This window comes from Rhinoderma darwinii, chromosome 5 (genome assembly GCF_050947455.1).
Source record: "Rhinoderma darwinii isolate aRhiDar2 chromosome 5, aRhiDar2.hap1, whole genome shotgun sequence".
NCBI lineage: Eukaryota > Metazoa > Chordata > Amphibia > Anura > Rhinodermatidae > Rhinoderma > Rhinoderma darwinii.
In genome coordinates, this window is record NC_134691.1 from 139,616,604 (window position 1) to 139,627,828 (window position 11,225).

General features: G+C 36.9%; 1 long non-coding RNA gene across 2 annotated transcripts in view; it reads right to left on the reverse strand.

The window, feature by feature from the left end:
• LOC142652728 (uncharacterized) overlaps positions 1-7,295 on the reverse strand; it is a 296,530-nt gene extending 289,235 nt beyond the window's left edge. For both annotated transcript variants that reach the window (XR_012847904.1, XR_012847905.1), the window contains exons 1-2: positions 6,321-7,295; positions 4,322-4,573 (exon numbers count right to left, since the gene is read on the reverse strand). This is a non-coding gene — a long non-coding RNA (uncharacterized LOC142652728). The remainder of the gene's footprint in view (positions 1-4,321; positions 4,574-6,320) is intronic.
• Between the last annotated feature and the right edge of the window lie 3,930 nt (positions 7,296-11,225).

An 11,225-nucleotide genomic window follows, 5' to 3' on the forward strand; every position in this document is an offset into this window, starting at 1 on the left:
CAATACTATAGATTAAACATAAACATTATGTATAGCTCTCATGACAAAAACAAAAACTTGAATTTAAGAGACACATGTTATAAAGGCCATAACAGAGAACACAAATTTAGAAATGGGAAAAGAGCAACTGAAGCTTCAAAAAATCTTAAAAATGTCCAACGGAACCACAAACATTTGACTTAACAAAACTATGCTGAAGCACACGTAACCCATGCCCTAATGTATTCTCAAACTGGTAATAGATTAAAATTAATTTGTTGAGCCTCTAACTGGACAATGCATGCTCGTATCCTAAACACATAGAGTAGATGTCTTCAAGTAATGTGAAACAACCTTTTTCTATACCAAGCAATTTGATCAATGAACAATGGCGCAGATACAAGGTATCCACAAAAATAATTGTATTGGATGACACATGGGTGTGTATATATATATATATATATATATATATATATATATATATATCTGATATAACTGGAAAGCGGAGATGTCACACCCACGGTATCTGTATTAATCTATAAGTCTAAAAGTATACAACATATTTTTATAAAAATATTTATCCAAAAAGACTTGAAGGAATGGATCCATCAAATAATTCCATTCAATTCTGAGGTATACAAAATAATGCCAGAATGCATTTTGCCATAATTCAGTAGCATGCTGCAGGCTGTGCTCTGGGGTTCTGTAAAGAAAACGGATTAGTGTTTTTTTGCTATCATTAAGGTTGGATGACAAAAAATATGCATTACTTTGCATCCGTTTGGTCACCATTGACTTCAATAAGGCAAATGTTTCAGACTGGTATAGAAGTGAATGTATGTATATATATATATATATATATATATATATATATATATATATTCATGGCTTTACCCTCAGTATACGCTGCTACATTAACCCCACTAAAGTTAATGGTAACATATATATACCACCAAATATCTTTGCTTTGCAAATCTGTCTCAAAATATTTTTAATTTGCTATCATTATTATACTATTAGAACATATATATGTATATAAACTGCATTACACTGGATACCCCTGGAATACACCTTCACCCTGGAATAATTGTTTTCAGTTAAACCAACTGTGCTTACAGTTACATAGGCTCTCACAATATTGTACCTGTGAATATTTTGATAATTAAAATATTTCTATCAAACAAATCACTATTATGAGCTCCAATTACCCAAGCATACAGTACTGTTTTATGAAATCATTAAAACATAATGTATCTTTTTATTTTATTGCTTAGATGATGCAACAACGGAATCACGGGGGAACCACATCTAGTATGCCTTGATTTACAATGTCTTGGTCTTTCAGAAGACTTTTTGAAAGATTCTAAAAACCGATTCCCATTGAATGTAAGAGACCTTAAACAAAAATGTAGAATGTATATATTTTTTTTCTTGGGTTACATAACCGTTCAGCTAGCAAACCCAGATGGAAGAAAAGTCAACGCATTTCTAAGGCACCAGTGCTCTCTACAGCATTGTACAGTGGGTAACAAAGAGCCCATGAGACGTGACACAGCATAAATATGTACACACTGCTACAAAAGAACTTAAGATTCCTCCTTGTGGGATCTTACAATATAAATGGAAAACTTTAACCAAGAAGGCCCACTAAAGCCCTATTTTCTTAATACTCCAACTTGTTTCTTAAGAACTCGGCTAGAATTCTGGGGTATTTCTTTCATTAGTTTGAGTGAGTTGGAAGCAGGGAGGCTGAATGGAAAATACTGTGCCAGCTATTCAGATACAGTACAAAAGCGGGTTGCATTTTACATAACGGTAGGAATACAAAAGCGATGAAGCATTCAGAGTTTGAAAACTGCTGCCCAATCTGCATGTTGCATTCTTGAAGTAGAGATCCCTCTGAATGACATTTATTTCTGAGAATTCCTGGAAGGAATTTAGGCGGAAGGTGTGGAATATATCATGCTCGAAGTAACCAACATAATGTATTAACCATAGAAATATGCAGTTAAATGAAAATGCTCTGGGTGTGTCTATTAAGATTCACACTGAGCACTTCCAAGCAAAGTCGTTTTGTCACAGCCAACAAGATCTTTATAGAGCTCGGCTTTATGGTTATTTCTGTAATGAGTAGCATTGGCTGCTCTAGATAGGAACATTAGGACATAGTAAAACACTTTACATATTATTTAATGTTGTGCAAAGTCTATAAAATCCTAAATTCTTTCTTTACTCCCAATGCAGAATAAAGTCATTATAATAGGGATCTTCTCTATAAACCGTGATATTGAGACATCAGGAAGATTTGCATTGCTCAGCTAGAAAGTTTCGTGAAAAGAACGTCTACTCATTTTCTACTCTGTTCAGTTCTTTTAGTATAAAATATGCGTAGTTAAGCAACATTACATAATCTTCATTGTGCAGTCTGCCAGCTATTATGTGGTCATGAGGTTTTCCAGTTACTCAGCGTTATTAAGCTTCGTTGAGTCAGTTTTCTGAGAATCTAACATGGCCGCTCCTGAATAGGCAAACATTTTGGCTATTCATATAATTTTTTTTCCAAATATAAAACGTATTCTTTGCTCATTGTCTGATTCTTTTATATATTTTTTGTTGTATCTGTATCCAGTCCAGTCCTTTCTTTGACATTACTGTATAAATGCCCCCATGTATGTTTATTTTTTTATAGTATTGTTACCAGAACCTTATATGTGTTCAGATAACCTTAACTATGACAAATTTTTATCCTTGCTTTATGATATCATCCATTACATAAGTTGAAAGATACACATAAAACATCACTACCGTAGAAGAAATGTCATCGTCAACGCATTTCTCCTTAAAAATTTTAACTTTCAAGGCCATGTTCTATACGCAATGTATGTACTATACTAATTATAACTCAATGCGTCATCAGGAAAGCAATATATACTCAGTCCACAACATCCAACATTTTTCTGTTATAATTTAGGCCTGGGAGATTCATAGCCCAGTAAAACCATAGTTTTCTACGGGTGATATAAGCTTTTGATGTCAAAAGTATTGTCCCTATCTATGATGATCTACATGATAAAAAAGATTAAAAGCCAATGACAATGGATTATATGTAGCTATACCAAACAAAATGCTAACCAATATTCATTAAAAAACAAACAAACACGCCCATACCATACAAACCCTTGTTCAATTCCACAATAAAATTATGACACCAAAAAGAAAGATAAATAATATAAGAAGTGTGCGTGTGGTATAGCAGATGTTTTGTGGGACTGTGTCAATGATGGCAACCATAAAATATAGTAATAAATTAAATCAAATGTCACTTATAAACAGTGTTGTATAAAAAACAGCCCCTTGTTACTATGCAGATGTGCAACAACAGTGGTTGTACCATATACATTGTGCATGGTATAGTATAGACAGCAAGTGCATGCTTTTTTTTTAAATATATGATACATACAGCAAAGCAAGCCATGGTATATAGCATCAGCATTCATGGAACGGTCAATAGAAGAAAGATATACATTATTTTTCTGTGTATACCTTAAAAAGGCCAAAATTACATGTAATGCACAGCCAGTCTAAATATACATTCATTGGTAACACACAGCTGGGCTCGGATAGCCTTTTGATAAAAAGGTTGCAGATTATAACTAAAACCCATTTGGACATATTTCGTTCATGCAAAATTCATTAGAATGTCGAATGTCGAGCTCAGAGACCGAAAACAAAGCCCTGTCAACTTTGAATGAGCAAATATACAGCCCTGTAGGAGGCCATCTTAGAAAGCATAAAATCCAGTTAAAAACCAAACAATATCAACCAAAAACATAGCACAACATGTTAAAAGGCTCACTACATAGTCTATACAATCTTCTGCACATAATATTTACTGGCATAATTCACTAAAATGCCTTCTAATGTAATCATTTGGCTTGTCATGCTTAACTGTGTCACCACTGGCACGTGCCTCTCCATCCTTTCTCATTCATGCAAACATACAATATTCCAAGGAACCATGAAAGGAATATGTTAGTCTGTGTATATTCCTTTAAACATTTCCCGCCTAAATCAAGCAGAATCACGTGTTTGCTAATTTATCGCATGATAATCATGGACTGTAAAGATCAGTCTTAACGAATTACGTTTTCCAAACAACAAAAAATAAAAATGTATCAGATCAATATTCTCATTATAATAATACGCTAATAAAAGATATATACAAGATTCAATACAATAATCTTAAATTAGCAACTCATATGAACAAAGGGTTATATGCAAAATAAATGAATACAAAAATGAAAAAGCTTTATGATAAGAAATAAGAAGAAGTAAAATGTACCTTGGTAATGTAACAATGTCACAATGATGACGTTTATTCTTTAATCCAAGTGGAAGTGTTCGGCAAATCCCAAAATCAAAAATGTATATAATCCAACAGTGCAGAACCTGTTTAATCCAAACACGATTTCAAAAAAAAATCCTAGGCTCAGAACCCTTTGTATCTTCATATTCTACAGTGCTTAAAGGTAACGAATTTGGAAACCAAATTCAACCATTGCCTCGTCTACCTTTAACAAATCCATGAAAAGCTCTGTATGATGAAAAACATATAAAGTTTAATATTTTTAGATACATTATCAAACTTTTGTTCATATATCGATAAACGAGTCAACTATTTTCAATAGCCAAATGTATGCCCACTGTATACATAAACCCCTGTCTATATTCATCTTCTTGCCAAGTTATAAATTAATGAATTACTAATATATGAACTAATAAAAAATAGTTAATTGGTTTAAATTTAAATTTAATTAGCACTTTAGATAATAAAAAAATAAAAAAAACACTCATTTATTTAATCTTTATTGAAAGAAGAATGAATATGTTGGAATATATGGAAAGTGGCACAATAAAATATGACACGGCACTGTAGCTGTAGAGAGCGCTGTTGGAATAAAACAATGACTCATTGATATGAAAGAACGAGCTTCCACCAGTATGAATATTACTATACCAATGGATGCCACAAGAACTGAATGGGGGGGGGGGGGCGGGATATGAACGGCACTCATATTGTGACTCTTTATTGAAAAGCCACATAATACATTCTTATATTGTAAATACATAATAAAAATACTAGGAATATTTCATCTTCTACATATAAAGTTAGTGTTGTATTGAACACAGATATATGAGATAATTGATATAAAATGTGTAACCTAAAGATCCCTAATGTACAAATATCACAGCTGGCAACTAGCATCATATACGTGTTATGGGCATATGCATTTTTATAAACGCCCACCATATTGGGTAAACATGCCCTTTTCGCTACATATGGCTTGCTGAATGCAAACCATTCTCTTGTCCAACATCTGGATGAATTGCTTTTATGTGGTCACAGGAATATTCAGACACATTGAAGTATATACAACCTATTATCATAATTTAACCATTTCCCTTACTGTTTCTTAAAATGGGAATAATAAATAGTGTTTGCAAACCTAGTGACCTTTCTATACAATTTACACAATAGGAATGAGTAAATAATCTGTTAATAAGGAAAATGCTACAAATATTGCGTTTATAGAACGACCTATCTGGGATTTATTGGAGACTAAAAAGGCTATTAGTGCGTCACATAGATAGTACAACGTGTCACGTAATTCAAGAACCAGATCTTTCTTTGTATCACTAAGTTCAGACCTCAAGCAATTTTTAATAATTCCTAAGAACTCAAATAATGGTAATAAACAAAGTAACTCATAGATACATTTAATATTACAAAAAGCTTTTGTGAGTTCTCAGCGCTGCGTCACAACTTCTCCTCGTGAGAATACTTTTACTAAAGTTTGGAAACTTTTTGCCACTGTCTAATTTTTCACTGCTGGTTAAACATATTGTGGCGTCATTTTTAAAAGCATATAAACCTAATTATTTCATAAAGGTTTCCAGTAAACCACTGAAACTGTACTGCTGCCATAGGGATAATAAGACAATTAATTCAACGTAATGGCTGGAATTAAATTCTTAAAAAAAAAAAAAATTTTCAATAATAAAAATGTGTTTGTCAAGAATTTGTACTCCAGAAACTATTAATTACAAAATTGTCATATAGGAAACGAATAAGTACAAAAAGTTATATCCTATAAGCAAAGTATATCAAATTGTGTAATACTAAAATACAACTCTAAACATAGTAAAGTAGTAGTAGAAGTTTAACTCCAGCTTCAAGTAAATACATACAATGTGCTTAGGTAAAGGAACACAAACTGCTAGTGAGTGAATGAACTTCCACTACACCTGATCCCTGCCCACCCACATCCCACTTAACTCACCTCTAAAACAAGAAACTTCTGAAGCCCCTTTGTGACTTGCAGGTAACAATGACATTGAGGTCCCTCATGCCGGAGGAGTTTCTGAAGAAGACGACCACAGCCAGGCTTGAAGAAGAAGGACTGCTGCGAGATAGAGATGCAGATAAAGAGTTCTTCAGACTTTTCCTTTTGTTCAAGTTCTCCGAGCAAACAAAGAACTGGAGCTCTGCAGCAGGTTTGTCGCTCCCACCCTCGCCCTCCTCCCTTGTCTAGTCAGGAGCACACTACTAGAGCCACAGCTATTTCTCTTACTTTCTCAGTAAACTTTTGTCCTGCATTAGCTTCACCCCCATCCACAATGACTTAGGTAAACTTCATAGTAGATTCATTAAGACCAGCAAGTGGGTGAGCAGGAGTCCGACTGTTGGGTGTCCAAGGAGGTTCCTCTTTGTTTGGGCTGCCCTCCTGATGAGGCAAAGTCCTCAAATTCAAGTTGATCCTATAAAGCTGTGGGGTTTTAATGAGTGGAAGGGAATGGGTGAAGAAGAAGCTCATGATGGTGATGAAGATATTAGGTGTGAAGCATGGAGTGTGTCTCCACTGTCCTGTCCTGTCCTGGACAATCCCCTCCCACCTCTCATTGTCCTTGGACTTAGGTTCAACAACAAAGAGATGAGCTAGGCGTCACTCCAACCTACCTGTTGCATAGACTGCAGCAACAAGGAGCGCACCCAATGGAAACCAGGTCTCCTTCAATCCTCCAGAAGTTTCACTTGTTTCACAAAACAATTTGGGACCAGAATGAGTTTGGTGGCACCTCCCACCAAACAAAAAAAGTGCAGGCAAGGATGGGTATCCACAGCAACTGGGGGTTTGTTTGCAGGGCACGTTGGTGGATCTGGCTTCTTCTACATCATGTCATTGAGGTATCCTTAACCCATCTTCTAAACACTTGTTATAAAGTTGTTTTTCCAGAGTATAGTTGGTAGTCACTCAGCTCCTCATCCCTTTTCTGCTTTCTAACTGCACGTTCCTGCAGCGGAGAGGGAGGAGGAGGGAGTGCAAAATAAACACACAGCCTTTAAAGGCACAGCCCTAAAACTACAGCTGTCTGGTCCTGTTTTGGTTTTGTTTCATCCATAGATCTATGTAGTGGTCATTGTTTCTGGGAATTTGTAGTAGGTTGTTAAGAGATTCTGTAGCCAGACAACAGGCAAGAAACTTATTCATGAAAAGTTTGTACTAACTTTTTTCTATGTAGAAATGATAGTTAAGATTAATCTTTGAGTGAGGATTATTTGGTGTATTCTTTTATAATAATATTTTTTCATATATATAACATCAACATATGAATCTTTACAAACAGGGGAGCTGTTAAATATACAAATGATCAACACTGTAAAACAAGCCAAAACATAACACAAAACGAAAGAGGAACCTGAAAAAAAACACTGTTATAGAAAGTCGAAGTGTCACTGTTTTCATATGCTAAATGACATGGCAGAATATTACTTTTCTACACATGCAGCAGAGCTGAATGTGTACTTTAACTCATTGGGACTGGAGAGTATGGTAACTTGGTAACTTTCCAAGCTTTCTAAAGATAATGGAGAAGGGTGAACAGAATTTTTTTTATTCTATAAACATAAGTTGTGCCAAATGACAAATTCAGCTCTGCTAAATCTACAGACCTATATGCTTGAGAAAGGCCCCATGGAGTAGGGCTGAAACGTCGCATGTGGTGAATAAATCCACTTTTTTCACTATCAAGGTGTGCTGTCTCGTATTTTGAAAGGATATACTATATATATATATATATATATATATAATTACTTTATGAATAATACGTGAATATAAAATGAAACGGGAAGAATAGGTGTGGCACTTACTTGGAATTAAAGGACCCAGATCTTCTCTCTGTGCTTGAAATGTCTTAAAGATATGAAGAAAAACTTGCAACTGCCTATTAGTTATTATTTAGTCCAGGCAAATATTTTCTAAAATTACTTTTCCTGCTTGTTGGGCTAAAACATTAACGCTGTAAGTGCAGCAGGTATGAGAAATAGATGGGGCTGTAAATCCCCCCCCCCCCCCCCCCCCAATTGCTCAAGGAGTTCATTGTTACTTGATGTCCTTTCCCTCCCTTTCTCTTGTGCTCTTCCCAGTAGAACAAAGAAACTGAGCTCGCAGCTTGGTGTGCAAGTTTAAAACAAGTTGAAGTACTTAGTAGAAGCTACTTCACAACTTTGTAAACTCCGTCTCCGGAGAAAAGATGACAGAAGTAATCGTGTGAGGCGAAGACGCAGCCTAAAATCATCAAGACCATTAAAACAAAGCCCTTCTTCTTTTTTTTGTACCTCTTCCTCATCGTGAATAATCACACTTCATAAAACAGCACCCTGGTCAGTTCTGGAGGGAAAGGTAGAAAGGAACTACAGCACTGGTGGATATATATATATATATAGCTTGAAAAAAGGCTCCACATGTAGAGCCGAAACGTTGCACAAGGGCTGTTAAAAAGCTATTTTTTGACTGTGACTTGGAGTGCTGCCTATTCTTGGATGACTATAGGAGATTTGGAGCCGTGATCGAGCTCCTAGGGCGTGCACCCATCCATAATTTTGGCTGGTGCTGCTGGACGGTGGACTTCCTATATATATATATATATATATATATATATATCCCAAAAAAATGAATGAAGAGGCAGCACTCCAAGGAAGTTGGTGAAAAAAAAGTGGTGTTTATTCACCCCAGGCAGGCAACGTTTCGATCCGTCTCTATGAGATCTTTGTCAAGGCTTGACAAAGATCCCATAGAGACATGTCGAAATGTTGCCTGCCTGGGGTGAATAAACACACCACTTTTTTTTCACCAATTTCCTTGGAGTGCTGCCTCTTCATTTTTATGGGATTTCATTAACAAGGGTTTCTAGCCTCAACCTAGGAGGCCTGCACCCACTGCTGTCGCTGTGCTGCTTTATTCAAATTATTTTTCTAATTATATATATATATATATATATATATATATATATATATATACAGTGGAGGAAATAAGTATTTGATCCCTTGCTGATTTTGTAAGTTTGCCCACTGTCAAAGACATGAACAGTCTAGAATTTTTAGGCTAGGTTAATTTTACCAGTGAGAGATAGATTATATTTTAAAAAAAACAGAAAATCACATTGTCAAAATTATATATAGTTATTTGCATTTTGCACAGAGAAATAAGTATTTGATCCCTTTGGCAAACAAGACTTAAAGAGGCTCTGTCACCAGATTTTGCAACCCCTATCTCCTATTGCAGCAGATCGGCGCTGCAATGTAGATTACAGTAACGTTTTTATTTTTAAAAAACTAGCATTTTTGGCCAAGTTATGACCATTTTTGTATTTATGCAAATGAGGCTTGCAAAAGTACAACTGGGCGTGCTGAAAAGTAAAAGTACAACTGGGCGTGTATTATGTGCGTACATCGGGGCGTGTTTACTACTTTTACTAGCTGGGCGTTCTGATGAGAAGTATCATCCACTTCTCTTCAGAACGCCCAGCTTCTGGCAGTGCAGATCTGTGACGTCACTCACAGGTCCTGCATCGTGTCGGCCACATCGGCACCAGAGGCTACAGTTGATTCTGCAGCAGCATCAGCGTTTGCAGGTAAGTAGCTACATCGATTTACCTGCAAACGCCGATGCTGCTGCAGAATCATCTGTAGCCTCTGGTGCCGGCTCGTCTGACACGATGCAGGACCTGTGAGTGACGACACAGCGTGATCTCTCGAGAACACGGCTGTGTCTGCACTGCCAGAAGCTGGGCGTTGTGAAGAGAAGTGGATGATACTTCTCGTCAGAAAGCCCAGCTAGTAAAAGTAGTAAACACGCCCTGATGTACGCACATAATACACGCCTAGTTGTACTTTTACTTTTTCAACACGCCCAGTTGTACTTTTGCAAGCCTCATTTGCATAAATACAAAAATGGCCATAACTTGGCCAAAAATGCTCGTTTTTTAAAAATAAAAACGTTACTGTAATCTACATTGCAGCGCCTATCTGCTGCAATAGCAGATAGGGGTTGCAAAATCTGGTGACAGAGCCTCTTTAATACTTCGTGGAAAAACCCTTGTTGGCAAGCAGAGCAGTCAGACGTTTTTTGTAGTTGATGATGAGGTTAGCACACATGTTAGATGGAATTTTGGCCCACTCCTCTTTGCAGCTCATCTGTAAATCATTAAGATTTCGAGGCTGTCGCTTGGCAACTCGGATCTTCAGCTCCCTCCATAAGTTTTCGATGGGATTAAGGTCTGGAGACTGGCTAGGCCACTCCATGACCTTAATGTGCTTCTTTTCGAGCCACTCCATTGTTGCCTTGGCTGTATGTTTCGGGTCATTGTCGTGCTGGAAGACCCAGCCACGAGCCATTTTTAATGTCCTGGTGGAGGGAAGGAGGTTGTCACTCAGGATTTGACGGTACATGGCTCCATCCATTCTCCCATTGATGCGGTGAAGTAGTCCTGTGCCCTTAGCAGAGAAACACCCCCAAAACATAATGTTTCCACCTCCATGCTTGACAGTGGGGATGGTGTTCTTTGGGTCATAGGCAGCATTTCTCTTCCTCCAAACACGGCGAGTTGAGTTAATGCCAAAGAGCTCAATTTTAGTCTCATCTGACCACAGCACCTTCTCCCAATCACTCTCAGAATCATCCAGATGTTCATTTGCAAACTTCAGACGGGCCTGTACATGTGCCTTCTTGAGCAGGGGGACCTTGCGGGCACTGTAGGATTTTAATCCATTACGGCGTAATGTGTTACCAATAGTTTTCTTGGTGACTGTGGTCCCAGCTGCCTTGAGATCATTAACAAGTTCCCCCCGTGTAGTTTTCGGCTGAGCTCTCACCTTCCTCAGGATCAAGGATACCCCACGAGGTGAG